Source organism: Pseudopodoces humilis, chromosome 25, assembly GCF_049639895.1.
Source record: "Pseudopodoces humilis isolate 2021_Gansu_Grassland_sample_001 chromosome 25, ASM4963989v1, whole genome shotgun sequence".
NCBI lineage: Eukaryota > Metazoa > Chordata > Aves > Passeriformes > Paridae > Pseudopodoces > Pseudopodoces humilis.
In genome coordinates, this window is record NC_142224.1 from 1,223,656 (window position 1) to 1,248,450 (window position 24,795).

Consider the following 24,795-nt stretch of genomic DNA (forward strand, 5'->3'; position numbering starts at 1 on the left):
ACCCTTTGATATTGTAATTGTGAAGTACACGTTATGAAGACAAATGTGTTTGGCTTAATGAGAATGGATTGCCAATAAAAGCTGAAATAGAGGAAAGCATTTTATTATTTTTTTTTTAGCATTAGCCCTCGTAGGAAGTGTTGTCAGACGGAGTGTGCAGCAGAAAAGAGCCATGATGCAAAGAGACTTTTTAGTCTGTTGATGGAGCATTGGCTTCCGGAGTGTTGTGGTTGTTTGATTAAAAATAAACTACCTCAGGTGGCTGCAAAACTGAGAAAACCAACAAAAGGATGAAGTGAAGTGTGATGTGTGCATTGCAGAGGTGGAGCTGGATCACTCCCAAAAACCTGGGAATTCTTTTGGAGAAACTCCTGAGTTTGCAGGTCTGTCTGGTGAAGGCAGAGGATAAATTCAGCGGGGCTGGTGATGTGCTGGATGCCACAAGCCTGGAGGGACTGGTGGTCCTGCAGTCCCAGAAGAAGGATTTCCCAGAGGAAGGATGCAATAAATAATTTCTTATATAGAAAGGCCAGGGCATTGTCCAAGATGTGAGATCTTTGCTGTGGGAAAATGACAGAGCAGGTGTGGAGTGAGGCCATAAAAGACAAAACCCATCAGTTTTTAGGAGCACAGACCTCTCCAAGCCCCTTCATCATCCTTCCAGTGCCTGAAGGAGCTGACAAGAAAGATGGAGAGAGACTCCTTGCAAGGGCCTGGAGGGACAGGACACAGGGAATGGCTTCCCACTGCCAGAGGGCAGGGCTGGATGGGATATTGGGAAGGAATTGTTCCCTGTCAGGGTGGGCAGTGCCTGGCACAGGGTGCCCAGAGCAGCTGGGGCTGCCCCTGGATCCCTGGAAGTGTCCAAGGCCAGGCTGGATGGGGCTTGGAACAACCTGGAAGGTGTCCTGCCCATGCCAGTGGGTGGGACTGGGATGAGTGTCCTTTAATGTCCTTCCAACCCAAACCAATCCAGAATTTTATCATTTCAGTGACCAACAGCCCTGTACTGAACTTACCCTGCAGTGTGGGGAGCATCCCTGTTCCTGGTCTGCAGACAGAAATGGGAACTCTGGCTGCACTCAGGGAAGGACCCAGCATTTCTGGATGTGAAAGAACTTTCTGGGTGGGGATGGAGGGATGCAGGGATCAGCAGGTGAGTGGAGTAGCACTGTTCTGTCCCTGCATTGCCCAGCCAGGAGCAGTTTTCACACGGACAGGGCTGGGCTCTGCTCACCTGTGGCTGCTGAGCTCGCTCGGAGCTGGCGAGCAGACAGATGGAAGGAGCCCTCTCCCCATCTGACGCCAGTGCAGATTTAATCAGCTCACACTTCCCTTTTCCACCTGGCACAGACACCGGGAAATGGATCTTGATTTGCGTTCTCCCAGCTCTCCCCGTAGACTCTTGACATCTTTGTTTTCTTGTGACTTAACAGCAGCAATTGCAGCCCAGCACTTTGCCACCTGTCGCAGGGACGAGCCCGGTCCCTCCCTGGCTGTCACTGCTTTGCTCTTTGATTTTTTGACTCTGCTTTTTTTGGGGGGGAGAGCAAGGGGAAGTGGGATAGAGATACAACAGGATGAGGCAGACAGCTGCTCCAGTGCCAGAACTGTTGGCTTTTTATGCTGGTTCATTTTCACACTCCCTCTCTTTCTTCCCAGCTTTAAAAAAATATTTAGGCTCAGCTTTGTCCCAAATATTGTTAAAAGTGGGGCTGTTCCACCCTTGTAGGTGTTGCTGTTCCTTGCAAACTTCTTAATATTTCATGTCTTGTGTTCCTGGAACCCACCTTATGGAGCTGGTTACTGAATATTAAAGCTGTTTTCAGCAGGGAACAGAAGAGGAAAAAAAAATCCCAGATGCCCTCAGGCGCTATGTTAAAGCTTAAAAAGATGATTTCTTTCCCTTTGAGATGGGAAAATGAATGAAAGCCCTGGCAAAGGAGTTTTGTTGCATGGGAAGGATGACCCCAAAAGTCCTGGTTTGAATAGATCCTGCTAAGGGTCTTCAAGTGGTTTGGATGGGCAAACTGAGGCACAAAACCAAGCTGGTGGAGGAGGAGAGAAGCCAAGTCTCACCTGCTGCACACAGTGGCCTTTGAAGGCAGTGTCTTCCTGTTAGAAAGGAGATTAATTCATATTGTCTAAAAAATATCCACATGTGAAGCAAGGGAGGGGAAAAGTCTCTCCCCGCCTGTGCTGTCAGAGGGATTTGTGTGTCTCAGCAGAGCTGTCAGAGTTAAATCCAAACACAGCCATTGGAGCCAAGGAAATTGAGAAGTGGAAAGTATTTTATTAACATTCTGCTATTGATTTCTTAATGGCTTTTCTTCCTGGAAACAGGCAAATGTTCGCTGTGCTTGCAAGGGGCTTGGGGCAGGGGCTGGCAGTGGGGCAGGGGGTGTGAGGTGCCATGAAGGTTCCAAGGCTGAGTCCCAACCTGCCCCTGGGGAGGAAATGCCCAGTGAAGAAAGTACAGGAACTTCGGCAAGGTTGGATTTGGTTTCTACCCCCTCCCCCCTTGAACATCTCTGTTATTTTAAATTTTCAGTGCAGCAAGGGAAGGGAAAGGAAAAAAGAAGAAAATCACTTTCCACTTGCAAATAGTTCCATGAAGCACATCAGTGCTGCAGTGTGAGGTGAGGAATCTGGGATAAGAACAACCTGGAAGGAAACTCATCACTTCACCTCCGCCCCCCTGGTGGCAAAGGGATGCCTCAAACTCAGCTCTGCTGGCTCCTGGCTGTTCCATTGAGCAGCCCAGTTGTCTGGAAAGCTCAGTACCTTGTTTGCTCTGCTCCTGACTCCTGATTCTTCCCTCTCTCCACCTTATTTTTTCTTCAGGAGTCTGTTATATGAATATCCTTGGCGTAATTTGCATTGCATTAGAGTAAAACATTTTAAATTTCTTCACAGCAGAAGTAAATCTGACAGACTTTATGAAGCCATTATACCTGCAGGTATTTTATACTTTTAAAATACATTCTTGTCAAGCCATCTTAATTATATTATTATATGTACTTTTGAACTCGGATCCACTCTCGGGTGATATATTACGCTTCTGACAGTGCAGTCCTAAAAAGCTACAATTTATATCAAAGCTTTGTGGCTGAACAAAGATGTATCTATTATGGATTCGAGGGAATTTATTAATTTACTGTTTTGGAACACTTATTCATTGACAAAGCTTGCTGGCTTTAAATTTCCAGCGGGCGATTACCGCGTGCAGCATTTCCGTGGCTTTGGAGGTGTTGGGATTGCAGCTGGAATGCAGGAGAGCAGCTGGAGGTGCAGAGTGCTGGAGCTTTTTGCCTGGCTTTTATTCAGGGTCAAAGTTTACAGCACTGCCCATTCCTGTGCCAGTGCCCACAGTATGATCCCCTACAGGACATCCCAAATGCTCTGAAGGACCTGGACTGGCAAAAAAGTCTTCAGTGGGTCCAGCAACAAAACTGTTCAGTGCTGGAAACCGATGGGAGTTCAGAGCATGCAAGGGAAGTTCTTCGGTGCAGCACAAACCCTGTTTGCAGAGTGATTTTGCTTACAGAAGTCAGAGAATTCCAGAATGGTTTGGATTGGAAAGGACCTTAAAGATCATCCAGTCCCATCCCCTGCCATGGGCTGGGACACCTTCCACTGTCCCAGGCTGCTCCAAGCCCTGTCCAACCTGGCTTTGGACACTTCCAGGGATCCAGGGGCAGCCCCAGCTGCTCTGGGCACCCTGTGCCAGGGCCTGCCCACCCTCACAGGGAGCAATTCCTTCCCAATATCCCATCTAACTCTGTCCTTGTCCTGTCATTCGAGGCCCTTTGTGAGGATGGTCTGCATCCCCCTGTAAAAAGTCTCCATCTTTCTTGTCAGCCCCTTTAGGCATTGGAAGGGGATCTGAGCTCTCCCTGGAGCCTTCTCTTCTTCAGTCTCAGCAACCCCAGCTCTCCCAGCCTGGCTCCAGTGCAGAGGGCTCCAGCCCTTGGGACATCTCCATGGTTTTCTCTGGACTCTTTCAGAGAGCAGAGTAGAGGAGGTATCTGTCCTGTTGGCTGGAGTTGTCTTTGGTGTCCCAAGGATTGGGCATCAGGAGCTGCCCATGGAGTTGCTCGTTCCCATGGCCACAGGCACAGCCTCTGCCCCTCCTGGGCTCTGGGGGTTAACGCCCAAAAAAGAGGTTTGTGGTAAATCTTTATCAGTTCAGGATTTCCTGGTGGAGGGGTTGAACACTGCTCCAAACTCTTGGTGAATGGTTCTGCTGCAAAGGGAAGCCACGTGCTCATCCTGAATTCTGTTTTCCAGTAAATCAGCATGTGGATGTGGGAGAGCTTCACTTGGCCCTGGCAGTGGGGGTGGAACAAGATGATCTTTAAGGCCCCTTCCAACCCAAATCATTCCATGGTTCTGCTGTTCTATCAAATATTTGTTGAGATGTGAAAAGACCTCCAAGATCATCAAGTCCAGCACGTGACCAACCACCACCTTGTCACCCAGCCCGTAACCCTAACTGGACACTTTTGGGGATGGTGACTCCACCCTGGGCAGCCCCTTCCAGTGCCTGACAACCCTTTCCATGAAGAAATTCTTCCTGATGTCCAACCTAAGGTCTGCAAAGAGCTGGACCAATGTCATGAAGAGGTCCTCTCCATCCTTCCTTTACAAACTCTTCCACGAATCCATGCTGGCTCCAAGCCTCAGGGTTGGCAGCAGCAGCTCTTTGGGCATCCCTGGTCATTTTTCCTTCTACTGAACAGTGAGAAACGAATGGATCAACAACTGTTCCCACACCCAATAATTGCACCAGCTTCTCCCTCGATGAGCTCCATGGATGGGAGGTCTCAGCTGAAGTGGCACCAAGGGGAAGGAACGTTCCCCATCCCCGCTGGGTGCCGGCAGCTCCGGGAGAGCCGGGGCTGGAGACGCGGTGAGCCAGAGCGTTTATTCCATGCACCTCCTTCTCCAGTGACTGCTCTCCCGCCTCTCCTCGGATTAAGGAGGCGAGGAGAGCTGGAGGAGCAGCATTAGACTTTCTATTCTGAGCAATCACCAAAATCCACTCAGGAAGTTTAATTGCTTCAAGTAAAACTTGTAAATACCGACAAGGCACAAAGCACTTGAGCTGGCAATTTTCTTCACTGCTTTCTGAGGATTCAAATGATATTTTTCATTCCCTATTGTTGTTCTAAAGGTTTTGGAAGAGCACTGATTATTTTTTTTTCTTTTTTTTTTTTTTTTTTTTTTTTTACCACCTCTTCAAGCCCTGCACTTTCCTCCCAAAACATGTTCCAGTCAAGTTCATTGAAATTGTCTTGGTATTGTCAGAAAAATCAGTTTGACTGCTTCATCTTGTAAAACTTTCAAAGCTAAAAATTAACTGACATTTCCAAGTGAAATGTCATTTTGCTCCAAATAAATAAATAAATAAATCCAATGTTTTGACATTTTTAAAGCACTCTTCCTTTGTAAAAGGGAAAGAAGTCGTTTAAAGGAAAGTTGTGTCAAAACTGACTGTTTTTTCCTCTTTTTTTTTTGCTTGGAGAAAATTTGACTTTTATGGATTTCTTTCTGTGAGAAGATATGGTTTGGTTCTCCTGTGGGGCCAGGCTAGCCCCAAGAGTGACTGGGGGGGATCCTATGAGGATCCAACCAGTGTGGAGAGGCACTGGAGGAAGCCTTGGCTGGGCAACAGGATGGTTCTGCATCCCTGGCTGCATATTAATATACATTTCCTATCCCTGGAAGTGTCCAAGGCCAGGCTGGACAGGGCTTGGGGCAGCCTGGGATAGTGGAGGGTGTCCCTGCCCATGGTAGGAAATTGGAATTGAACGATCTCTAAGGTCCTTTCCAACCAAACCATTCTGGGATTCCATGATTTTATATAAATATATATAAATCTTTATTTTGTGCTGGCTTAGCTTCTTGTTTAGAAATTGAGGCAAATTTCCAAAGCAGTTGAGCAACCCAAGCATTTCCTGTGGTGGCCTGGGACACAGAACCCCAGGAATATCTCTTCTCTTTCACTGGGCTCTGGAAAAGTGGAGATGTCTGATCACAGAATCATTAAGGCTGGAAAAGACCTCGAAGATCATCAAGTCCACCCTTGGATGGGATATCCCCCCACCCACTAAGCCATGTAGTGCAGTGCCACGTCTGCTTGTTTTGGAGCACCTCCAGGGATGGGAACTTCACCACAACTCCTTCCAATGCCTGACCACTCTTTCAGGGCAGAAATTTTCCCTAATATCCAACCAGAACCTCCCCTGGTGCAACTTGAGGCTGTTTCCCTTGTCCTGTTGCTGTTACCTGGAAGAAGAACCTGATTCCCCACCTGGCCACAGCTTTCAGGGACTTGTAGGGAGTCAGAAGTGCCCCCAACTTGCTGTTGTTTGGGTCAGCCTTGGAAATAGCAGCTTTTCCCCTCATTTTGTTTTATCTCACTGTGTGGCTGTTAACATGAAGATAAAGAGCAGCATTTAAGCAAACAATTGGTGCAACTCCAACTTCCCTGATCTTCACCCCAAGAGCAGCACTGGGATGTGCCTGAGTGTGGGTTTAGTGTTCACTCACCCAGTCCCACTGAATGTACAACTTAGAGCCGTACAGGGCTGTTTTTTTATTATTCTTACATTGATTGATGTTCTCCCTGCCTTCAGTGGAAGTGTTGTGCCTTGCTGAGGGCAGCAGGTCCCAGTGCATTAATTCAGACACATTCCATGGCTCAGGGGGCTCTGAGAGCACTGCAGCAGAGCTCAGGTTTAAGGAGGGTGGCCAGAGCTCTCCAACAACCTCCAAGGAGGGATCCTCAGCCCGAGGGCTGAGCCAGGGGAGCTGCTCCCTGTGCCCCCATGGGGCAGGGCAGTGCGGGGCAGGTTGTGGAAATAAGGAGAACAAACACTTCTGTAGCTGCTTCTCTTGCTCTGGTGCCAGGGAGTGCAGCTGATGTTGGTAAATCACTGCAGAATGTTGTGAATGATGTGTGGAAGGGGAAAAGGCAGAAATAATCCCTTCTTCATGCAGGGAAATCTGTGTTGGGGGCAATTTATGGCAGAGGTTTCCTGTAATGACAGGGCAGGAAAACTTTCTGCTCTAAAGGGGTGAAAAGATTCCCCCTTTGCTTTTATTTCCATCTTAGGGGTTTTTTTTAATATCTTATTTCCCTGAAATAAGATAAAATAATAATCCTATCCTCACAAAATACTCCTGGGCCTCCCCAGCCAGTACTTGGGTCAGCCACACATCATACACTACCATGTTTTCACCCCACATTCTCCCTGTTGCTGAGGTTTTAGAGAGGTTTCAAAGCAAATTCCATTTTTCCTCTGGTGTTTTGGAAATTTCCTTCATTTGTTTCGGGTTGATTGGGGTGTTTGGGGTTTCTTATGTTGGGTTTTTTTATTTGGCAAGGCGATGCAGTTCCCATGCCTCTAACTCCTTCCCTTGTGCCTTTCTGGTGGTCTGGAAGCAGCTGAGCAGAGAGAGTGGGAGAACAGCACCAACAGCCTTGGCCATGCCAAAAACTGCTGCAAAGAAGAGGGGAATCATGACTGAGCACAGTGGGGACTGGTTATAATCCCATATTTTAATTCCAGTGGGGACATTTAGCTTTAGCATCTGGAAAATCCTTTCCTCTGTGAGGAGAGAGAACCCTGGAGGGGTTTGAGCCAGCTCAGACACACATGAGCTGTTTTTATTGGGGGCACAGCTCCTCCTGGTACTGGAGAAATGCAGAATTAGAAGAATGGCATGAGAGGACCTGGAGGCATCACACAACTCATCCATTTTCCTCCAAGTCCTGGCTTAAGCAGTGCTGGCTTCATCAAGGATTAGGGACCATCTCACTGGAAGGGGCATTTGGTTGTGGCAGGTGGAGATGCCCATTTGGGAGGCTGGTGAAAGGGTGCCCTTCCACTAGCCCAGGTTGCTGCAAGCCCTGTCCAACCTGGTCTTGGATAATTCCAGGGATGGGGCAGCCACAGCTGCTCTGTACAGCCTGTGCCAGTGCCTAATGTACACCTGGTAGCTGCATCTCCCTTGTCTGCCTCCCTTCCAGCTGGCTGGTGCCAGGGCAGCATCACCAACCCTTTAGCAGTTACTTCAGAAAAAAGGCAAGGCCTTTGACTATTCCTGGGCATGGGTTCAGATGGTCTGAGACCGGCCCAAGCGGGAGCTGAAGCCCCCAGACGGCCCCAGGCCCGTGGAGCAAAGCTGCTATTCTGAGAGGCGAAGGAAGGCGAGGCTCTATTGGGGATCTGTCAGGGCAGGCGAGCCGGGAGATGAGAGGTAGTCAATGACATAAGAGATGTCAGGGTTTATTTCCAGTAAGAGCCAGTGAAGCTGGGAAAATTGCTCATTAATGCTTTATTGATATTCATGTTCCTATTGAAGAAGTCTGGGGTGGGAGGTGGAGCGGGGGGGCCGTGCCCCTGTTAATGGGGCCAGGCTGAAAATAGGTTCTTTTATGCCTGGGCAAAGGGGATGCACTGACCACGGGAGGTTTGCCTGTGTCAGTCTCTCTAAATAGAGCTTGGATCAGTGCTGTGCCTGAGCCAAAAGCTTTGGAGGAAAAAACTAATAACTCAGGTCAAACCATGCTAGGAGCGCTGGAGTTCTTGCTCTCTTTTTTTTCACAAAGGAAAATCTAAAGCAGATTGTAGTAAAACTATGCAAAATGTTCATCTGTGGGGTTTGGGACTATTTAACCCTCATGTTTGCTTTAGTGTTCTGTTTTTAGAGTAATTTGAATTTAAAATGCTCTATCAAAAGGAATTTATTTCCAAAATGTCAAATTACTTTATTTCAGAAGTGCTGACGGTAAAACGTTTGGCTTTTAAAAAACAAAGCAAACTCCATTAGCAGTTTGGCATTGGTGACATTCACAAATATTTTCTGTTTCTCTGAAACTCTTTATTCCATCCATTTCCTATGTCCTGCCCGGTTTGGTAGCCAGGAACCAGGCTGAGCACTGCAGCTCCACAGGGAATGTCCCCAAACCAAGCAATTCCCAGGATGCTCACAGCTTTTGGGGCTCACTGGAAATGGGATTTCACAGAATCACAGAATCCTAGAATGGTTTGGGTTGGAAAATGCATTAAAACTCTTAATCCAATCCCTGCCATGGGCAGGGACATCTTCCACGAGCCCAGGTTGCTCCAAGCCCTGTCCAGCCTGGCCTTGGGCACTTCCAGGGATCCAGGGGCAGCCCCAGCTGCTCTGGGCACTCTGTTCATGGCTTTTCTTGTGTCTGGTGCTCATCCCCTGCACACTCATCCTCTCAGCCTGCTCAGACTCCATCTGGAGTGGCCAAATCTCTTCCCCAGCCTGTGCCAGATTGCTCTGGCTTTGCTGGAACCTTCTCGTCTCACCTGGGCAGGGAATGGAGCAGGAGCCTCCCTGGGGGAAAGGCAGAGCAGGAGCAAAGCTGCCACAGCTCAGTAATTGGGGTAGGTAAATCAGGAGGTAAAACATCTCCTGTTACCATGTGCAGTGAAGCTCTGGCTCTCACCTGTCTCACGCAGCCTCATTTCCTGGGCTGTGGATCAGCAGGGGGCAGCCGATTGCTGGAGCCCTGTTGGCACATCTCAGAGGTCTGCCATGCATAATTCCCATTTTTTTGAGTTTTGTCTCCTTTTTTTTGTTCTTTTTGCTGTTTCCATGCCTGCTCACATGTTTGATCACAGCAGGATTTGTGGAAGGGCAGGATGTAACATCCCAAATACTGAGCCAGACCCCAGTCTCCCTGCTGAACCACAAACTGCTTCTTTTGGATGTTATTTTAAGCTCAGTACATTCCCTGCTCTCCTGCATCCAGTCTGACCCCTCTGTCTGCTGGGACATTGTTTTAATGGAGCACTGGGCATTCCACAGGTGCTAAGAAGCTTATCCTTGTTGTTCCTGGCACATAAAAGCAGAATCACTCTTCTCGTTTTATAGGTAGAGAACATTTTCCCTGGCGATGTCTCCTGCCAGTCTGTTCTCCCAAAGCAGGACAACTTCCCACTAAAGCTGTGCTTCCTGGAGCAATGCCTGGGAAAGGGCTGGCTGTTCCCTCTTTGGGACACACCTGCTGGGGCACCCAGAGGATGGAAAGCTGCTTGCAAATCCCCTTCCCTGTGTAAGAGAAGGGAGTGATGAATATTTATCGGTGCTGAGATGATGGAAGATGCTCCCGTCAGGGTTATGGCACTGCTGCTCCCAGACCTAAGGCCATGGAAGCAATAACACGCAGGATAGCGCTCTCCATGGTTTTATGGTCCTTTTCATCACCAGAAAGGTGCTTGGTTCAGTTGGAAGTTGATTAAACTTGCAGGGAAGGATTGTGATTTATGCCTGACCAGTCCTCCCAACCACTTTGTAGCCACAGTGTGAATTAAGGCTGATTAAAATCGAGGGAAGGTTCCCTTCTGCCTCACGCTGGGTTTTTGGATCGGGATGTCGGGAGCATCCGTCCCTGCCTGAGCTCCACCAGGTCCCTGGCTGCCAGGCACTGATGGGAGAGGAGGGCATGGGCCAAAACACAAGAGCAGGGCACTTATTATTCCAAATGAAAAGCTGCTCTTCTCATTAAAGCTGGAAATTATGGTCTGCAGATAACTCTGGTGGTGGTTCACAGAATCAATAAACCCCCAGTTTGTTTTGAAAGCCAAGTTGCCGAAATGCCAAAATACATATTTTGCAAATTGCTTAATTTCCATTTGAAAAGATCAAACCTTATTTCTCCTGAAAGCTGAGAGGTGGGGTAAGGGAGACGACACACACACACAGCAATTTCAATCTTCCTTTTCCTGAAAGATCATCATTTGATGGAAACTGAGGGCAGTGGAGAAACTGCTTCCTTTTGTTTTATTTTGTTTTTTAAACAATCACCCTGCAGAGAAGCTGATGGTCTGAATTATCAGGGAGTCTGGGCTGATTCCAAAGCAGCCATAGCTAATTTTTGGAAGCAACATTTCTGGCTCTCACGGCATCTTCCCTTGACAGCTTCTGCCTTTTGGAGGCGTGATGGTCACCGGGGCTCTCGTGGATGCTCCTGGCTTCCTAAAAGCCTTGTTCACACTGGAATGTAGGATATAAAAGCTCAGGGAGACAGGTTCACAGGAACACTGTGGAATCAGGGGCTGCAGGGGAGCTGCAGGATGGATGAGGACTTGGAATGCTGAGCTTGGATATTTCCAAGGAGCTTTGTGCAGAGAGGAGGGCACGGGCAAGCATCAGGAGTTCTCTTGGCATGTGGGGCCTGTCTCAGCCCAGCTGTGGAATCTGTGGAGCTGAGCATCCTTCAGCCCCTCCAATGTGTCAAAAACATTCACATCAGTTGGCTGCTGACTGCTCAGGAAGGGAGAAACAAGGCAGGGGGACAGAGAACCAGCTGGAAGGGTAATTTACCTCAGAGGTGCCTGTGGCACACACAGCCCTGCCCTGTGCCTCCACACCCAGGGACTTCTCTTTCTTTCCCATAACCACTTGAAAAATAAAGATGTATGATGCCTACTTGAGCAGAATAGATTGTTTTCGATTGCTATTCATCTATTATTTTAGAAAGTAAAATGAATAAAACTTATGCAGGTCACAGACATTAAAGAGCATTTTTATATCAGTTTGGGAGCACTTGTCAGCTTTGATTTATTAAGTAACGTTCCCCGACTGGCTACTGGTGTGTGTTGTCAGTCTCTTGATAATGGATAGACCTCACAGCTGAATGCTCTGTGATTAGACTTCTCAACTATATATTTTTAAATAAAGGCATTTCTTTTTTGGGTTTGCTCATTTCCCTCTCTTAGGCAATTTCATTCATCTTCCCTTGCCTGCCCTCTCTCTGCTGTAAATTTGTTGTTGTTGGAAGCTGTGAGGATGCTAAATGGGACACATCTTAGAGGGTCTGGGTTGGGGTTTTTTTTGTCTGTCCCCCCCCAAGCTTGTTTCCAACTTAGCTTGATGGATTAAGTGTCACAGGGGACAAAAGTGGGTAAGAGGAGCTATGGAACACCTTTCCAGAGCGAACATGGCACGTGCTGGTCTCTTACTACAGCTGTGTCAGCATTTTTACTGGCACACTGCTCTTCCCTGGGGCTTAGGGATGGAATTACCTGGACTGCATGGAGAGGTGGATGTGGGAGCCCTCAACCTCTCCGAAGGGAGCAGGGGCTGAGCAAACCCAACACTGCCAGTCCTGGTCCCTCCTCCGTGAGGTTGCAGGGAGTTAATGGGAATGTGAAGCCTTGCCTGGCTGATCAGGAGTTTTCAGGGAAGGTCAGAGGTGTTGTTGTATCTCCTCTCACCACAACAGTTTGTTTTCCCTGGAGGATGGCCCTGTGCTGCCTGGCCAAGCTCAAATCCCACTGCTGGGAGTCTCTCCAAGGGTGGCTCGGGAGCCCCTTGGCCGCCAAGGGCAGGGATTTGCAGTGCTGGCTCTGAGCTGCTGTTACCAGGCACGTGCTGGGATCTTCTCCTGGGAGCAACAGCAAATGGCACTGAAGATGAGTATCCTGGGCTAAAATCCTCAGCTAGAACTGTAATTATGCTTTCATAAAGAGCTGAGCTGGAACAAGGATGAGATTGTTTCCCCAGGGGCTGCAGGAGCGCTGGGACTGACTCATTAGCGTGGAATTGCAACAGCGCAGGTGGGAGGCCACCAAGTGCCTTTGTAAATGAGTCTTGCAGATCCTCCAAGAAGGGCAAAACTCAACAACTTCCCTGGAATGCTGGGATGAGGCAGCAACCTCTGCTTTTGTTATCCAAGATTTTTGTCTCAGACCAAAACTGATCTGTCTGACTTGGAAAAATGCAGAACGCACTGATAAAAAAAAAAAAAAAAAAATTGCACTGATTTCATAAGTCTTTTTACTCTTGTATGACTCAAAAAAATTGCCATTTAAAGGTTAAGATCTGACAAACCAACAGACACCTTAAAGATATTTTCTTTCCTCTCCTCTTTTCCTCCATTCAAAACCTGAAAGATGAGAAAATCTGCATAGGACCATCTGTATGGGGAGGGAGGGCAGCAATTCCTTTGGGAAGTGTTTCCTTGTGCCCCTCCACTGCCAGCTGGGGACACTTTGGTCACACGAGGTTGATTTCCCCAGACTGCATCAGCCTCTGGTCCCTCTCACAGCAAGATCCAGGCCTGGGCTGAGTGACCCAATGGGGGAAATGTAGAGGGGGTGAGGGAGTGCCAGGAAAGGACAGCAGGGTTTGGAGCTGTGGTTTTGGAAGGATGACTGATGTGTCCACAGTGATTTGATGTGATGGTTGGCTGCAGGAGGCCCCTCTCAGAGCCGGGGTGTGCTCCCAGCAACATCTTTGCAGTTCATTAAGTGGCTCCTGCTGCTGCTTCTCTGCCTGAAATGGCCTTAGTGGCTTTGCATGTTCCAGTGACACTGCCATTATCTCCTAATAACAAACACAGCCATTATGAATTATGCCTTGAAATTATAACATTACTGCTCACTTAACAAATCCAACCCGGTGGGCTCTGAAGAGCTTCATTAGGGGCATTTTTGGTTTGCCCTACTGACTTGTTCCTTAAGCTGTCCTGGTGACTGGCAGGAGGGAATGTCATGGACAAATAAGTGCCCAAGGCTCTCATGCCAGGAGGGTCCCTGCTCATGGGGAGGTGGATTTGCCATCAGGGAGAGGAATCTGGCTACCAGGCCCCGAGGTGTGAAGGGAAAGGTCTCCACTGAGATGGAGCAGCAGATCAGGGCCAAACTCCCTCAGGGTCAGTGGAGCTGGTGGGGAAGCACCACTGACCAACTGACTTGTCCCAACCTTGGCACTGGGGGAAGGAGCCCTTGTTCTGGCCCTTGGCATCAGCATCTGGGTTGGTTGTGCCATCCTTGGCTCCACGAGGAGCTCCCTGCTCCTCATCCTGTGGAGAGGCAGTGCCATGTTTTAGGCAGGAGCAGGGCTGAAATCCCGCAGAGTATTTCCCACGGCCTGAGGGCAATCATTGCTTTAGACCCAACCTGAATACAGGAAAACCTCCATGTCCTACAGCAGAATCCACATAACCAGGTCCTTTATTCCTCCTTTTCTTCTTTTTCCTCCTCTGAATAAAAATGTCTACACTTTCTCCAATTCACCAGGTAAAAACCTGGAGCATTTCTCCCTGAGAATGTGTAAAACAACATTCTCCAGCTTCCCTGTGCCACTGGTGGTTCTCCTCCCAGCTGAACCTCTCTGCGTGCCCTTCCGTGTCTTTTGCGCCTGTGGGGAATTCATGGATTATCAGCAGGACCGAGCACTTCCAGGTTACAGGCAGTGAGGGCATACGGATGTCCTAGTGGATGTTTCCAGAGGGAAGTTGCTGCCAGCACCCCCAGCCCTCCCAATTCCCGCATGGCTCCTGCTGGAGCACCAGATGGGCTTTAATCGGGACCACTGCGGCGCCGCAGGGTTATTATTAAGAGACATCTAGTTCTGGATGAGAGAAGATTATCCAGGGTTTATTTCCAGCTGATAACACTCTGCCCTTCCATAACACCTTTTATCTGAGGATCTCGGAGCTCTTCACAGACTCAGTTAATTAAGACTCACGTTGCCCCCTGGAGCCGCGGGTGAGGCCCGGGCGAGGAGCGCTGGAGCTGCAATTAGGAGGGATCGGCTCCGGCAGGCAGATAAGACTCAGGATCTCCTGCCTCATCTTTGCTGTCTTATTTGCATGTTTATCTCCCCTGTGCAGTTGAGAACAGTGAACCCGGAGGTTGCACCGCCTGCCCAAAGTTCTCATAAGGTGCTGCAGCAGAGTGAAAACTTCAGGATCCCCTTTTCCAGCCCCAGAATGAGCTGGATGCGGAGATACGTCAGCAGCGCACGATGCTGACTGTGTCCTCTAAGTCTCCCTTTTCTCCTTTCCCAGCGCTGGATTTCCATGGGCTCCACGCCTTGGCTCTGCTCAAGTTTCCTCCCTGCAAACCCGACCTCCAAGTCTTCCTTTGCTTGAAAATAACAACAAAAACCCCTCACAGGCTTCCAAAAAAAGAGCTTTTGCTGCCTCTCCCCACAGGGCCAGATTCTTCAATAGTGATTTCTCTGGAGAATAGCTGGGCCTGAGGTTTCCTTCCCCTCCTCTTTTCTTTTCTTTACTTTCCCCTAACTAAAAATCAGGAAGCTCTAAAATCCTCTTTGAAGTAACACTGTATGAAGAGGATTTATCCTTGTCCACTTAAATATTCATGACAGCTCGCATTTCTGTTCAAAAAGACACTTGTTTATTTAGATAAGATTTAATTTATTCATAATTTACCTAAATTTGCAGGAGCGTGCATGTACATTTTAGCTTATAAGTAGCGTAATACATAAAACATTATTGAGGCATGCAAATTGCACAAATACAGCATTGGAAACTGCCTGCTTGTTTTAGGCAGATAACTAATTTCTTACCCTGAGTAGAGACACAAACACAATTGCCTGGGCTTGTTGCCTGGGATTTGGCGACTCTGAATTATGCTTCCTTTAATGCAAGAGGCACAGCTTTAGAGCAGGGCCATGGCAAAGCCCCCTTTTCTTGGATTGTGAACCGTAGTAATGCCAAAGCCCTTTGCTGGAATTTTTTTTTTCTTTTCCCCTCAGTCCTCTCTCCAGAGACTCAGTTTGGGTTTGTGTCAAATTTCGAAGTTCCTCTTTGTTTCCTTGGGATGGGGTTAGACTTTCTAGCAGGGCGTTGTCTCAGCAGTGCCTGGGGGGTGATGGAGGGAGCAGATATCCCTGTTCCACACCATCCTCTGGCAGTGTGGGATCTGCTCTTCCTGTGATGGACCTCCTTGGAGTCAACAGTGCAGCCACTTGATCCTAATTAATCCCTGCACCCCTCAGGGTGATATGGCCGCTTGTTGCCTTCCTTAGGGCAGAGCAACAAATGGCCCAAACAGCCCCCAAATATCCCATTTTCTACTTGCTTCCAGTTAATAATTGCACAAATTAGCAACCACGCAATGTCCTAGGCTGGGGAAAGCAGGCTGGGATTCCTCCAGATCTCCAGCCCCTGTACCATGGGACGGCAGCACAAGGACTGAGGTGCAGCAGGGATTTTTGGGCTCCAGATTTGGCAGCTGGGCAACAGGCACTGACTTGGCAGCATGGCTGCTCTCAGCACTGTTAGAAATTGTTCCTAACAGGAGCAATTCCGGTCAGGGATGAGATGTTTGCAGCTGTATATATGGAATATAGGGTTTGTGTCTGTGAAGGCTGTAGGAGATCTCTCAAAGACGTGAATTTGGGGCAGATCCTGCTGTGTAAGGCTGTGTTACCCACAACCTGTAATTAAGGCTCTGTGACACCTCCCACGAGACTCTGCTTTCCCTTGCCTGTGTCTGTGCCAGGCTGCAACTGTTTGGGCTGGAATTCCCAGGGTCAGATGTCCTCCCGGCCTCACAGGCTTTGTCTGTTTGCTCTGCAGGGATGGACGAGGAGGGATGGGGACAGCAGGGCTGGTTGGTGCTTTTGCTTTTTCCTAGCTGAAATCAGAGCCAACATTTTCCATTGTTTCCAAGACTGAGTTTAATGGGGAAAATACATTTTCCCTGGGTTTGCCTGCTGCAAAAATCACTAATGAGTATCTCCAGAGCCTGAGCACTTCAGGACAGGGACAGGTGCTTTTGGTGGATCATGAAAATGCCCTCTTTTAATCTTGGAAATGCCCTTCCACCTTGGGGAAAAAACTCTTTCTGGCATTGGGAACAGCCTTGAGTGTGCAGGTGGATAGGGCAGGTAGAAACTGCTGGGGAAATCCCCCCAGGGAGCAGCTTGTGGTGGCACTGTCCCCTGTGTCATGTCATCCTCACAGCCTCAAGGCTGCCAGGAAAACCAGAGCAGGCCCAGCCTTATTTCCATGGTCCTGCTGGGTCATGCAGCGAGGAGGAGGAGGAGGTGGCTCTGCTGCACTTGCTTTATAAGAGAATTTAATTACAGAGGTTTAATTACATAGTCACAGCATATTTGGATTGCCAGCAGGTCATGGCCTCACTGGGGGGACAGAACTCACCGAAGGAGCTGAGCTGGTTGTGGTGATCCAGGAAAAAACCTGTCTCAGAGCAATGGGAAGCAAAATAAGACCTAAGGAGAAATGCTGGTATTAAACAGCTCCTGATGAGAGGAGCTCTGCCTCTTGTGTGGGCTGGAGATCCTGGGATGAAGCAGGGATGGCTTTAGTGGACTTAACCTGGCAATGTTTAATTTAGTCAGAGATGGTGTTATCTGATCACAATCTTCCAATTGCTGCATCCCTGTGTGTAGGGAGGTTTCACAGGAGGATCAGAGCTGTTTTTATATAGCCTCAATCCCCATTTTGTCCTTTTTTCTCCTGGCCTTGCCTGGAATTCCTGCATAGGCGGCGCTTTGAAGTGAGAATTTTATGATGGAGTGGGCAGACTCCAAATTCTGACTTTGTTGGGACCTGTTGGAGCTGTAGAATTGCAGAAGAATTTTACATGTGGTGTTAGGCTGGTGGGAATCATGGAATCCCAGAATGGACTGGGTGGGAAGGGTCCCTAAAGCCCACCCAGTGCCACCCCCTGTCATGACAGGGACACCTTCCACTGTCCCAGGCTGCTCCAAACCTTGTCCAGCCTGGCCTGGGACACTTCCAGGGATCCTGGGGCAGCCACAGCTGCTCTGGGCACCCTGTGCCAGGGCCTCCCCAACCTGACAGGGAAGAATTCCTTCCCAATATTTGAATCTCTCCTCTTTTCGTTTATTTCAGCTTATAGTCATTTTAGTTTTTATTAATGGCATACAGGTGAAGAAAAACACTCCTCAAAAACTTGTGTTCCAGATGTTGGCCCTCCCCATGATTTTGGAGGGAACTGAGATGAGGGAGTTTGTGTTTAGGAGTGGGATGTGTGAAGATTGTCTGAGCAAAAACTTCAGATTTCAAATCCTTTCACTAAAATAGCTCATAATTTTGTGAGTTTGACCACCTCGATGCCTGCCCTGTGCAGAAGGGGAAGATGCAGTGTTTGGCTATTCCTGAACACACATTATTTAGAGGAAGAGATGAATATTTACTGACCAGCACTGAGCAGGGTGTATTGGAAAAGAACACAACATCGATCGGTGTGAAAAATAAATAAATTATAGAAATGTCCCCCCCAACACCACCTGTAGATGTATTAGGGAGAAAATATTGAACTGGGCTCTCCTTGCTCCCATGCAATTGATGCAATTTATTTTCAATTTGTCAAATGTGGCATTGGAGCAGCAATTGGTTTTGGTGATTTATTAGGAATTTTCTAACCAGGGCACTCTGTCATTGGAGTTACTTCACTTGTGTTCAAGTAGATTTTTGTCTTTCTCCAAGCTCAAGCTGTGTAGCCAAGAAGGTGAATTTTTCTATATCCCCTCCCCCCCCCTTTTTTTTTTTTAAACCAAAAGGGAAAACTGGAAGAAACTCAGCCAAAAAGGGAAATGGGGAAAAAGTAGCAGAATTGACATATTTTAAACATCATGACAGGATGGGCTGTTTAAATTGCCTCTGTGAATTGATTTAAAAGCTGTTGGAAGGCATCTCTATTTCATTAACTGTCTTTCTCCTTCATTTCAGTCACTGGAGTCATTGCCTCTTATTACCTTCCAGGTTTGTGATATCCATCCACATGGTTATTTTAGTTATTACTATCTGTATACAGAAAATGTAAGAGGCAATTTTGGGACAGAAGCAGCTTGGGAGGGATGTGGGGATAGTAAAATAAATAATTTGATTTCTGTGTGACACCCATGATTCAAAGCCATCAGGATTACAGGAGTGTTTGTGCTGGGTGTGCATTTTGGTCAGAACCTCAGGGAAAAGCGTGGGGGTTTGTGGTATCAAATCTGGATCTGCTTAGGAAGTGTTTTCCCACACTGTATAACCAATAATGAACCCACAGCAAATTTTCTCCTGGGAATTAGGTGCTGCAGTGTGCTCATGGTATTTTTCAACCCTTCTGACAGTGGTGGTATCAGGAGTTTGGTGAGTTTGATGTGTATTTTCATTTACCTTCCTGTCCAAGGTGGAGCCTGGGGAGCAGGAGGACCCTTTCCTTATCCTTGGGGACATTGATGATCCTGTCCCTCAGGGAACATCAATGGTCCCTTATTTAACAGGTGAAAAGATGCATGTGGCACCTGCAGAGACTGCTGGATATTACCAAGGCCTGTGAAGGAAAGAAAGGAGGAAAGCTTTTGGGATGTCCTTCCCAAACCTTTTCTTTTCAGACCTAAACAACACAGCAAGCTCCAGATTATTTTCACATTTTCAAAAACGCTGGAGCTCCCAGTCTGTTTTCCCAGAGCTCTGCAGAGTCATTAGCTGCTTACAGCACTTAAAAGAAAAATGTGGTGCTTCGGAGACTTCGCTTCTGTTTGCTGTCTTTACCACCAACTAATTGGTTGGATAACGAGCAAATATTTTTCCTCTGTTCCTCAATTTCCAAGCTTTTTGACTGCAAGCAGGAAGAGCAGAAGCTGCTCGAGGTTGGCAGGCGGTGAGAGGGGAAGGAGCTGTGGGGAGGCCACAGCTCGGGATGGGATTGTAGGGCTGGATCCTGCTGTCCCCACTGTTTGTTCCTCCTCTGCTGTGCTTTTACAGGTCTGCTCTGACTCATCCTTCAAAGCAGGTGGGGAAGGGAGGGGTGAAGCTCCGCAGGGCAGGGTGACCGATAGCTCCTCTTTGGTGAGAACAAAGCGTCCGGGAGCCTTGAATGATCCCGTTATCAGGGAAACTGTGGCGAGGAGAGAGCTCCTGGCTGCACGAACCGGCATTACCCTGATTTAAAGGCAGTGTTTGTGGCTTTAAATGGAATTCTCTGGGTTTGATTCAGCCCTGAGCAAGAGCTGCAGGTGCTGCCGGAGGAGGCCGCGGCCGGCTCCGCTCCAGAGCACCGTCACTCACAGCGAGGGTCCCGCTGCTCTGAGCAGGGAGAGGTGAAAAGGCAGCGGCCGTGGAGAGCAGGGAACCCCAAATGCCCTGAGGGAACCCCAAATGCCCTGAGGGAACCCCAAATGCCCTGAGGGAACCCCGAGTGCCCCGAGGGAACCCCGAATGCCCCGAGGGAACCCCAAATGCCCTGAGGGAACCCCCAATGCCCTGAGGGAACCCCAAATGCCCTGAGGGAACCCCGAGTGCCCTGAGGGAACCCCGAGTGCCCCGAGGGAACCCCGAATGCCCCGAGGGAACCCCGAGTACCCCAAGGGAACCCCAAATGTCCCGAGGGAATCGAGCTGACCTGGCAGGGGAGAGCGATGTCTCGAAGGAACTGAGCCCCAGCATGAGGACACCCCTGCAGTGAACAGCAAAGCTTCCCATGGGGAGACTGGGCATGACTTGCAAAGTGTTCCCAGACTGGAACCTTCACCCAAATTCTGGGACTCGGGAGAGAGCCAGGCCCAGCACCCAGGGGCAGCGGGTGCCAGGGTTTGTCCTCTGCTGCCGCTGAAGTGAAGCCAAGTCAAGCCTGTAATGGTGAAGAATCTCAAGGGCCTACACGAGGAGCAGCTGATGAAACTTGGCTTGTTCAGCTGGAGGAGACTGAAGTCAGACATCACCAGGAGCTGCAGCTCCTCCTGAGGGACAGCTCCCATCTCTGCTCCCTGTGACCAGGGACAGCACCCCAGAGAGTGGAAGGAGCTGGGCCAGGGCAGGCTCAGGCTGGATTTAGGGAAAGGCTCTTCCCCCAGAGGTGCTGGCACTGCCCAGGCTCCCCAGGGAATGGGCACAGCCCAGAGGCTGCCAGAGCTCCAGGAGCCTCTGGACAGAGCTCCAGGGATGGCCAGGGTGGGGTTTGGGGGTGTCTGTGCAGAGCCAGGGGATGCACTGGATAGTCCTGGTGGGTCTTTCCAACTCAGGATATTCTGTGAACCCTCCTGGTTGTCTGGAAGTGTTGCTTTGACTCTCTCCTGCCCTTTGAGAACCAGGAATGTGTGTTCCCAGAAGCACAAAGACACCTCGGCAGGAGGCTCAGGCTGAGGGCAGCAGCCTGGTTCCACCTCACCTGCCCCTCACACCCAGCTTTGGGAATGGCACAGGGAGAATGTTCTGTGCTGGTTTAGCTTTTCCCTATCTCCATCTGAGCTGTTTGGGATAAGCCTTGTTTATCCTCTAGTCATTGTTCTGCGTCTGCATGAAGGGAATAGCAAACTTTGGGAATTTGCAGGACAGTCTGATGCTCTGGGACCACAGAGCTCCTGGCTTGAGGAGATCCAGGTGCTGTCTGTGGCATCTCTCAGACTCACCCCTCACAGCCACCCCACCAGCAGCAGCTGTGACCCCATTGTCCCACCACCCATGGAAGTACCCCATTAGCTGTGAACACATCCCTTGCAGCACCCAGTTTCCAAGGCCCATCACTGGGAAATGTTAATGCTGTTTCCTGGAGAACATGCTGGATATTTCCCAACATCTGGTTTCATTTAAAATTCACCTTTTCTTGCACACAACTTTTGGTGCCGGTGCCACCTCGCACTTGCAGGGTGGTAGAATGGGAAGTGGCAGTCTCCAGCCCAAACAAAGCACATCCTGAAATTTTATTAATGAAGATTTGCAGCTGCTCCTGGGACTTGGCAACTGCCTGCAAAGGCTGGTGACAGGATTCATTTGGTGAAACATCCCAAGTGGGAGCGATGAGCAATCCGTGGTCAGTTCATGAGTGGGTTTTTCATGTTGGCTGGGGAATAATTTGGTTTCCAGTGGCAGCAGAATGTGTTATTCTCCCCTCTCTCCCCCACCAACCTCCTAAAGATGCTGCAGGAGTGAGCTTGTAAAGGAACAAGTGTTGCAGCCACTCACCTTGTTTACAAGCCAAGGTTGATCAGCCTTGAAAGGAGAAGGAGCTGGTGAACTCCGAAAGCTGGGACGTGCTTTGGGCAGAGAGGGAAGGGCTGTGGAGCCAGGCAGGGTTTTTTGAAGGTGAAGGCAACAGTGATAGTTATGGTACATAATCACCCTGCTCCATCTGGGCTGAAAAATTTGCTAATTGAGGCAGGACTGTTCCCTGTGGCAGAAATACCCTTCTTGTTTTCAGGAAAAAAACCTCACTTTACTGTGAGGGTCAGCAGTCCCTTAGGAGATGCTCCCCCCCCTCATCCTAGGGGTGGTCTGGCTGAAATACTATCAGCTATTTTCCTTCTATTTTCATCCACTCCTGGCACTTCCCATCTTCAGCTTGTTACAGGCTTGGCAGAGAAAAGAGAATGGGAAAGAAATCTTTCATTTCCATTTCCAAAGCCATGCTTCACTCCCGAGGAGCAGGCGCAGAACTGATGATGCTCACGGAGCTGCCTCTGACAGCTCGATGCCAAAGGGAAACCTGGGCTTCCATTTCCAGCCCTGTCCCCCCTGGGCAGAGCTGAGGAGATCGTGGGGATCTGCAGGGAGAAGGAAAACAATTTGATCAAGGGGCCCTGGAGTCAGGCACATGGAGAAACTGGTCTGGTGGGGTTTTTCAGCTTTCATCAGTGTCAAGTTGATTTTATTTTTAGAGCAGTGATGATATTAAAAATAAAAAGAAGGGAAGGGTGAGTAAAGCACCTACAGGTACATGGGGTAGAGCCCCCATCAGCTGCTCAGCTGGTCCTTCCTGACCAACTCAGAGCTTTTTAGAGCTGGTTATAGGAGATTTGACAAGGTGTGTGGGGCCACACAGGTGTAATATTTTGCTGTGCATAGCCACACTTACCTGTTGGCTCACCAATATCCTGCATTTTGCAGTATTTGGGAGTGGGGGGAACATTTTGTGCCATGGGCAGTGTGCTGTAGGGGGAAGGGGAATCCCTGGGAGAGCTGCTTCACTCTGTCAGTGTGTGGGGCAGTGCCCACAGCTGCCAGCAAGAACAATTCCAGCATTCCTGTCACTGCCTGGGTCCACCATTAGGGATTTCTAAGGAAGAAATGGTCCCCAGCCTCCAGACAGGCGCTGCTCTAACTCCTAATTGCCAAAAACTGCTTTAAGGAGCCCTGAAACCTGAGGTAATTATTGTCTGTCCCAAACTGCTCCTCCCTTTCAACAACTGCCCTCACTCACCCTCAGTACCCAAACCAACCTGTGGTTCCTTCCAAACCCAGCAGGGTCAGGTTCCTGCTGCCACTCACACCAGGAGAGGGGAGCTGGTGTTTGGGGAAGTCACAGCCCTTTTTATAGGCAGTGAGTGGGAACTGGTTCCAAATGTGCCCCTCGAGTTTTTCGTCTGTGAGAGAAAGGAAGACAAACCTGTGGGTGGCAGAGCATTGCCTGGAGAAGTTCTGCTCTCTTCTGCTTCCACTCAGCCCAAATTCTTCCCTGCTGATGATGGATATATGCATATATGTGAGACTATAATATATTTATATTTTTATCATCATCATTATTACTGTGTTCTGAATTGTCCCAGCAAAGCTGCCCTAAATCAATGCTGAGGGAAGATGAAAGTTCACTGCTTTCTGTGCCAATGAATATGAAAATGGGAGGGATTTTAGCCTTCTCTGACGTTTTCCTTGCCTTCTGAGCAAAAAAGTAGCAGGAAAGCAATAAAATAAGGCTTCCAGTCAGGACTCCAGCTGCCAGGAGAATTATTAGTCTTCTGCAGCCTAGGCTCAGGAAGGGCTTTTTTACATCCCAAGCCAGGCAGGTGAGACAAGACACTGGTGCTCAGTGGTGCAGGGCAGGGCTGCCTTTCACAGGGCAGCTGCAGCCAGCAGTGAAGAGAGCAAGTCCTCAGTGATGCCAGCCCTTCTCTGAGCCTCATGCCAGGAAAAACAGTGTATTTCTGAGATTTTCCTCTCCTTTGTTGCAGAGCTCGTGCTGCTGTGGTGCAGACGAGGCTGTGCAGCACCATCGTGACCCTGTGCTGGCAGAAATGCCAGGGTGCTTTAATGAAGAATCCTGAGCAGGGCACAAAAACCCCCACATTAATGCTGGCCAAGAGCCCACAGAGGTGAGCTGGTCCTCTTAAGAGGATGATGGGTAAAAATTGGCCTGTACAGCTCTTACCCAGCTTCAATTAACAGAGATAATGCTCCACTCACAATGAGCCACTTCTGTCTTGCTATTTCCCGTGACCTCGCTGAGTTTCATGGCATTGGTGGTGACACAAACACGGGAGTCCTGTGCCAGGAAAGCCTGGGCTAGGAAACAGGAAAGGGGGAGCAGAGCCATGGCTTTGTGGTCATCCCAGCCAGTCCACAGCAGTGGTGGGCAGGTAGAGGCTCTTCAGTGAAGCCACAGGTGACTTGGGCTGAGCACAGCAATCAAGAGCTTATTTATCCCAGCTTGGAGTGTCACGCTCTGGTAACCAGGCACTTCTTGTTGCTCATCTCGAAATCCCAATCGAACGCCTTCATTATCACCCAGCAGTGTTTCCTTTGTGGATAACAAGTCATACTGTGAGCATTAATGGAGCGTCGGATGGATTTGTGTTGTGGGATTGTTGTAAGCGCTGATTGAAGTTTTGCCTGTGATTAGGGGGCTTAGTCAGGTGTGAGAGAGGGAGTCTCTGCTGCCTCGTGAGATGTGGGTTTGCAGCGCCTCTCCGAGGGGTGTTATCGGGGTGTTCCTTACAAAGTCAACTTAATGAGTTCCATGCATGAGATCCCAGGTTTGCTTTATCCCATCTGGCACCCGTCACTGGCAGTGTGTCACCACCCACAGGCAAAGCCAGCTCCAGACACTGCCTGGGATTTTAGCAGGGTTGTGGTGGAGCATTGTCCTCCCTGTGGGATGTAGACCTCGTTCTGCAGAGGTGGACACAGGGGGAAAGGTGTGAGCTCATCTTCTCAGCTGCTCAAGAACAAGGAAACATTCCAGGGACACGAGAAACATTTTTTCTTGTTGTGTGGAAGAAACAGGACATCAGGTGGGGTGG

The 24,795-nt window shown here is 49.1% G+C and overlaps 1 protein-coding gene and 1 long non-coding RNA gene across 4 annotated transcripts in view; one reads left to right on the forward strand and one right to left on the reverse strand.

Moving 5' to 3' along the window:
• The window catches only part of KIRREL3 (kirre like nephrin family adhesion molecule 3), a 350,972-nt gene that overhangs the window by 74,300 nt on the left and 251,877 nt on the right, over nt 1-24,795 (forward strand). The gene's annotated exons all lie outside the window — the stretch shown is intronic.
• LOC148182582 (uncharacterized) lies at nt 17,932-24,150 on the reverse strand. 2 transcript variants are annotated; one of them, XR_015774522.1, is made up of 3 exons: nt 23,166-24,150; nt 21,746-22,323; nt 17,932-19,115 (listed from the first exon to the last, which is right to left on the reverse strand). It is a non-coding gene; the product is annotated as an uncharacterized LOC148182582 (long non-coding RNA). The 2 variants fall into 2 exon arrangements; XR_015774523.1 differs by lacking the exon at nt 17,932-19,115 and having other exon boundaries at nt 20,200-22,323; nt 23,166-23,237; nt 23,960-24,150.